Source organism: Hibiscus syriacus, unplaced genomic scaffold, assembly GCF_006381635.1.
Source record: "Hibiscus syriacus cultivar Baekdansim isolate YM2019G1 unplaced genomic scaffold, ASM638163v2 tig00005678_pilon, whole genome shotgun sequence".
NCBI lineage: Eukaryota > Viridiplantae > Streptophyta > Magnoliopsida > Malvales > Malvaceae > Hibiscus > Hibiscus syriacus.
In genome coordinates this window covers 158,351-165,602 of record NW_024062064.1, presented here as the reverse complement: position 1 = coordinate 165,602, position 7,252 = coordinate 158,351, and positions in this window count along the sequence as shown.

The following is a 7,252-nucleotide window of genomic DNA, read 5'->3' as shown; positions in this document are numbered from 1 at the left end:
ACTGATAAATCAAATTGGTACCGAAAGGGCAATACATGGGTGCTAATCCTTCCCTAACTGTAATCAACTCCCGAATCAAAAAATTTCTAGTAAAGCGTAGATCATATTAGAGGTAAGTTAAGGTGTCCGGTCAACCTAATTTAAAATGATCGATGGCAGCTCCAACACACATCAATTCAAGTTAGAACCAGATCCCGGGACCACCCGAAGAACAGTTACGACACACTCAAAACAATATATTTATAATCAATTAATGCTTAACAAGGTTTGATCAATGTTAGGAGGACCTTACGACCTTAAGGCACACTAGGTGAGCCGAGAGGCGAATAGGGTGACACACACAATGGACTTTATTGAGCATCAATCGTTATTGATTTTATTATGATGAACCAAAGTGTATTAAATATATTGTTGTAGACACCCATTTTCTTAAAAGATAGAACTAGCAAGAGTTCATCTCCTAAGAAGACTCTTCCACCACCATATCTTTTAAAGCAACAACCACACCAACAAATATGCAACAACCGAGCAAAGAGTCTAGTTGCATTAGGATTGTATTGTTAATAGGATTCTAAAAATAGTTAGTTTTTTTTCACTATAAATACATGTAATCCTTCCCATTTGTAACAAAGGATTTACATACAAGATACAGAGGAAAGCACGAAAAAATACAAAGGCAAAGCTATTGTAAACGATTCGAAAAGGAAATAAAAGGTAACATCTTTTTTACATTGATTCGTTCATTTCTCGCATGTGCATGTTATTTTTCTTGAGATTTGGTTTGAATAACCCAAAGCGTGGGTTGCGCCGATGACCAAAAAGGGGTGGGGTTTCGAACCTAGATCTACTCCCGAGGCATGTTCATTTTTTTTAAGTATTTAATATTCCCCCTAAGTCAATCTTAATCTTTAATTTACCTTGAAATTTACCCTTTAATTTTACTTTTTATATTAATTTCATCCCCCATATATATTTTTTAATTATATTTTTTTATTTATTTACTATATTCCTTTTTTTATTTATATTATATTATTTTTATTATATATATCTTATATCATTATATATATATATATATGTATTAGATGTATTAATTTTTCTCCATTTGCTATGTATATATATATATATTTTCTTAATATTCTATTTTTGTTTTTATTTATTTATATATATATTTTATTTTTACTTTATTTTATTTTTTTCTATTTTTTTTCTTAATATCATGTATATCTTTATTTTTTACTTGTTTTACTTAGTATTATAGATTTATTATTTTTATTTGTTTTAGTAAATACTATTTTATAGTACACATTATTTTTATTCCTTTTTAATTTCTATTAATTTTTTTACTCCATTAATTTTCCCTTTATCTGTGTCTTTTTTTTAACATTTTATTCATTTTGTTTATTTTTATTATTATTTTTTATGTGTTTTGTTATTTTCCATTTTTTCTTGTTTTATTTATTATTCTCACGTTTGCACACTTGCTATCCTAATTCGATTTTATACTCCGCTACGAATCTAACGTTTTTATCTTTTAAGGGTATTCAAATCAATCAATTGTAAGTAATTTGAATCGGCTCTGTTAAATTTTAATTTAAATTTTGAATTTTCGCAACTAAGACAACCGACAAATTAATTGGTACCGAAAGGGCGGTTCAAGGGTGCTAATCCTTCCATGACCGTAACCAACTCCCGAACCTGACACATTTCTGTTAAAAAATGTATATCAGGTAAGATGGTGTCCGACCCACCTAAATTTGTTTTAAAATGGTCGGTGGCGAATCCAATCCACATTTTTCAAGTCGAAGCCCAATTCCGGGGCCCAACCGAAAGACGGTTACGACAGCTTGGCGACTCCGCTGGGGACATGTAGCTGAGTCAGGCCGAAATTAATTTTCGGTTGTCTTTTTTTTAGAGAAAATTACAAGTTCAAATTTTAATTTATTTATTCGATTCCAATTATTTATCTTTGATTATTTTTTTCAAGTAAATAGTTGTACTAACGTTTTTTCAATGATTTCAGATTTTTGAAAAAGTTTCCATCTCTAGCTCTATACCCGAGCTCTGAACCCTTTTAAGTGGGGGTGAAAGCGATGCCTTCGTGTGAATTTATTCACCGTGCGAGCCTAGCGAGTAGACTTCGGGATTCATATACCTTATGTCTTCGTGTGAATTTATTCTCCGTGCGGGCATAAGGGAATGTTTCCTCTCGAGTTTAACTTAGTTCACATAAGCTTGTAATAGGCTTAAGACTAAGGGTCTGGTAAGCCCAAGGGAGCACCGGTAAGGAGAAATCGGGTCCCATTTTTTAGAACCTAAATCGAGAGGCTATGGAGAATTAGAGCCCACCCCAAAATCTCATTCCAAACCCTAGGCTGCTTTGTTTCATGCTTTACTTTATGTTCAAAGCATGCGAGACAAATATGCGGTTAGGATTTGTGTGGAATTAACATGCGAGATAGAGATAATGTCCGGGTAGGAATTAAAGCATGTGGGATAGATATCATGTTGGGTAGGACCTTTTATTTTCATTATTATTATCTTTACCTTACCAACTCTTTTTAATTTTTCTCCTTTTTATTTTATTTTCATCATCTGCATCATTCAAAAGAGGTGTTGATCCACAAAAAAATGTGTTCGTTAACCATAAATAATTTGCATTAATGGACAAAGGGGTTGTAATACAAGAGATGAAAAATGCAGGGGTCCGGCTATGGTCAGAAAAGACTCAGAAAGAAAATGAGGACAATTTGCAAGACAACTATGTGTCATATTCGATCAAGAAGACATGGTACCCACAATCAAGTACATCAAAAGTTCACTTTTCAAAAATAGGTTGACATAGGTGGCACGGGCAAGACGAGAAAAAGGTTACTGACCTCGAGAGTCCATTCAAAGACAACAAGAACAAGATGGCAAGTCATTGTCGACAAATTCAAGAAACAAGCAAATGAACTTCGGATAATCCCTTTGATGGAGGATTTCAATGGAATTTCCGATTCAGCAAAGGATGAAAGCCAGAGATGCAGTCATTCGACACTTTTTGGGAACCAGTACAAAAAACAACTCAACATTTTCACGGTTCATCCAGAGAGGCCGGAGTGGTTCAACAGGTTATTCGACCGGTGAAAGACGAAGAAAATGACTAGTCAACCTGTTCTGGGTCTAGAGGATTTAGTCCGGATGTACCTTTAAATATGTTTATTGTCTCTTAAAAGATAAAACACTTTTGTCCCAATAAAGGTTATTTACAATAACAGACATGTTTTTGGATCAATGCCTCGAACATTTCATGCATTTTTGCATTTTGCATTTTGCATCTACATTTCATTTTTAAGCATTTTCATAAACATGAAATTTCTTCATGGAGAATTCAATGAAGTGGTTTTCACCACATGACACCACATGGAAGAAAGATTGTAACATCAAAAGAAAAAATTGAAATCATAACGAATGAGCTTGATCAGCTGGTTGTACGACTAAGCCTGCCAAGATGATTTGAGAAAATAGTCCACATATCCTAAGGGCTACGATGTTGAAGCTGTTTGTAGTCGCCACATAGGATGCTCCAAACATTTCTTTGAGAACTATAAGGCGCTGAAGCGTGAGATCCAAAACCTGATGTGTTCAGGGGCACGGACAGCCGAAGAAGGGGCATTGCATATATCATTTGCACTTAGAGGATTGTTTTGTTTGAATACGTCTTTGATCTTTCATGTTCGCTTAATCTTTTAAATGATTGAATTTATGCTACTTTCTAAGGTGAAGCAATTGAACAAATCTTAATCTTTAGTTTTTCGAATATTAAATGAATTAAGGATTCTTTTAATTCTTCAAGAATTATGGATTTTTGACACATGAAAAGATTATACCTTTCTTATCCTGTCTCAAACCCTAAAATAAAATACATTGATTCTTTACCCAAAAGAACTCATGGTCATTACCAAAAAGACCAAATTTTGACATTACATCCCTTTGAAATTTTTTAACAATGCCTTTATCTTTTTGATACACCCATACCTTTCTTTGAGTCAATAAAGTCACATCATTGTCTTTTTAGACTCAAAATTGACATTTTTATACATTAAAACCCAAGGCATTGAGTTGTTCATTTGAATAAGAGCATTCTTCTAAGACACAACTTGGGGCATCTCGCAGGGAGCCTGAACATTAAGACATGTTGGGGGCAAGAAACAGAAAGAAGAATTCACTCAAAATAATTCTACCATGCATTAATTACACTGTTTTCATATGAATAAAATTAATCCTGAAAATCTATCCCCCTGGGGATACCTCTTCTATGAGGAATTCCATGTATGAAATGATGAACGACTTTCTTTCTTCATCCCTTCACAACAGGAGAAAATATACATCCATTGTGTCCCCTTTTGAGCCTATAGTATTTTTCTTCTGATTCAACCCTAACCAAGGATCACCCTCCACACTGGGGGCAAGGTGGAGAAAATCTACTCGCATGAGTGAAGACATTGATTCAGATGAGATACCGAAAGGTGAACCAAATGCCAAGTGCGAAGATTCAATCAGAACAAAAAGAGAAAAAAGAGAAAAAAAAAGCAAAGAGAAAATAAAAAGAGAAAAAACAAAGGAAAATTGAAGAAAAAAGAAGACAATATGCATATGCAAAGATTCTCTCGATTCAAACGACGAATCAAGATTCAAACTATGAGATTGATTAAATCACTGAACCACTTCACTCGAAGATCATAGAGCATCAAATGAGAATGATCAAGCACAATCATTTCTGAATTACTGAATCACTCCACTTGAAGATCATAGAGCATCAAGAGAGACACACATACGAGCAGATTCAAATTGAGTAAGATATGATTGAAGACATCAGAATGAATTGATCCTTGGTTCAATCACCCTTAAACACTTGTTTGAGAGTTTTATCCCTTTCTTTCATAACCATGAACCATGACCTACGTTACGTTCCTTAAAAGTCCCTTCTAATCATATATGGATTTCTAAACAGAATAGACTATCATCAGATTTCATCCCGCCCATCATGACTAATCGTTATTTGCAAAAAACAATGTAATTAATGTATGATAGAGAAAAATAACAAAGGGGGTTCAAGATGTAAATTACGAATAACGTCTTGAAACCAAAGGAGGATTCGAGTTGAAAACCTAAAAAGGCGGCTCGAATACAAAAATTGGGCAGCTGAGGCGATCGCACGAATTCCTTGATAAGGCATCGCACAATCCGAGCATGACCATGAAAGATGGGAGTCAGAGAACACTTCCAGTAGATGAGCATACAAGGTACCCCATCAAACCTTTGAGCATCAAATAAACAAAAAATGTCAAACCTTTGACCAAACACAATAACCTGAGACTTTTTATCCTTTCCTTACTTAACCATTTCCCAAAAATAGCTTTGATCTTGGCACGTGTCAAATAGCTATAATTTATTGAAGAATTAACATTGTAATTAATTCTTTGATATCCAATAAACTCTAGTTTTATGATTCGTCTCAATTGTAAAACCGTGAAAGGGGCAATATTTTCAAAACTTCTGATTAAACATTTTTCGAAACTCTTTTAATTGATATTTTCAGAACTTTGAAAATAAAAGAGAAACATTTTTTCAAACAAGACAATCTCTCTAGAGTGGATCTTGGTAAATGATATGTGGCTCTCAGACAGTAATCTCATGCTTAGAATTAATGTTGAAGCAAGAGATGAGGAACAATAGGGACACTTTTAATGTTGGAGCATTTTTGGAGATTCAACATTGAATATTGGGGGATCTCCGGGGATTCAAAATCCTGATGCGAATGATCAGATCTTCCAAAGGCTTTTCCTCCACATGTAAGAACCAGCAGGCAAAAAATGAGATTCTGTCCAAGGAATAAAACAAGAACTCATTCATTATGCATACATTTTAAAGCATCATATTTATCATTTTTTCACATATATAAGTTTTACAGCTTTAGAGTCAAGTTTCAACTTCAAGGAGAAAGATACTTGATTCAAAAGAGTTTGTAAAAATCGATGGTGGTTGCTTAACTCAGCAGCAAGAAGTCACACTTCAACCAACTCGACAGATTGAAAGATCGACATTCATCTTCATATTCAAAATTTCCAATATAAATTTTGTCTCGCTTGAGACAGTCTCATTTAATGCAGATGGTTATCTCACTTGAGATTGCTTTTATTAAAACAGACTTTGTCTCACTTGAGACTGTTTCACTCGAAAAAAGGCATTTCATTTCACTCAAGACTGTTTTTAAAAAGAAGATTTTATCTCGCTTGAGATAGTTTCCCTTGGAAAAAAATATTGTGTCCCTTGAGACAGTTTCTCTTGAAACATAAACATTGAAAACATTTCTCTGGAAATGAATTTTGTCTCTTTTGATATAGTTTCCCTTAAAACAAAATTTTGTCTCCCTTGAGACAGTTTCTCTTGAAACATAAACATTGAAAACATTTCCCTTGAAATAAATTTCGTCTCTCTTGAGACAGTTTCCCTTGAAACAAATTTTGTCTCTCTTGAGACAGTTTCCCTTGAAACAAATTATTTGAATATGTTTTATTTGAAACAAATTTCATCTCCCTTGAAACAGTTTCTTTTGGAACTAAGTTTTGTCTCTCTTGAGATAGTTTCTCTTGAAACAAATTTCGTCTCTCTTGAGACAGTTTCTCTTGAAACAAAATATTTGAATTTATTTCTCCTAAAACAAATTTTGTCTCCCTTGAGACAGTTTCTCTTGAAACACAAAATCTTCAAATTTATTTCCCTTAAAACAAAATTTTGTTTCCCTTGAGATCGTTTTCATGAAACAACATATATCTTTGAGATCATTTCCCTTGAAACAAATTCTATTTTTTTCGAGAAAACTTCTCTTGAAGCATCATCTGAACCATTACACTCAGCTCAGACACATACTTGAGATGGTCGACAAGCATTTCTCAAATCAAAAATAGAATGTGCACATCAGATTTGAACATTTGAAGAATTCAATATCAGGGATCAGAACTTGAAGATTCAAGAATCAAGATTCTTGACAGGCAACCGGAGATCGAGATTTCTCTCCAGAGCCCCAAGATAACATATATTGCATATGCATTTTAGGCACACCTAAGAGCATTGCATCCATAGCATCACATATATGCATAACTTTTTCAGGTTTTAGCTAGAGTCAATTTCAACTTCGCGGCGAAGGATATTGAACTCAAAGCGACACAATCTGCTCGAGAGTAGATTTCAACTTCACGATGGAGAATAT